A 490-nucleotide genomic window follows, 5' to 3' on the forward strand; every position below is an offset into this window, starting at 1 on the left:
GCTGTGTGAGTGTGTGCATGTGTGTGGACACATGTCTGTGTGTCTGTGACTGTGTGAGTGTGCGCACACATGTATGAACACATGTTCACGAGTTCGTGCTGTGCGAGTGTGTGCACACATATGTGGTCATGTGTCCGTGTGTCTGTGACTGTGTGAGTGTGTGCACATGTGTGGGGGACATATGTTCATGCGTCCGTGCTGTGTGAGTGTGTGCACATGTGTGTGGACATAGACACAGATGTATTTGTGTGTCTGTGACTCTGTGTGTGCACATGTGTGGGGGACACATGTTCACGTGTCTGTGCTGTGTGAGGGTGTGCACATGTGTGGGGGACACATGTTCGTGTGTCCATGCTATGCTGTGTGAGTGTGTGCACGTGTGTGGACATGTGTCTGTATGTCCATGCTGTGTGAATGTGTGCACACGTATGTGGTCATGTGTCCGTGTGTCTGTGACTGTGTGTGCTTGGACAAGCCAAGTGTCGTGCGT

Source organism: Pteropus vampyrus, unplaced genomic scaffold (assembly GCF_000151845.1).
Source record: "Pteropus vampyrus isolate Shadow unplaced genomic scaffold, Pvam_2.0 Scaffold226, whole genome shotgun sequence".
NCBI lineage: Eukaryota > Metazoa > Chordata > Mammalia > Chiroptera > Pteropodidae > Pteropus > Pteropus vampyrus.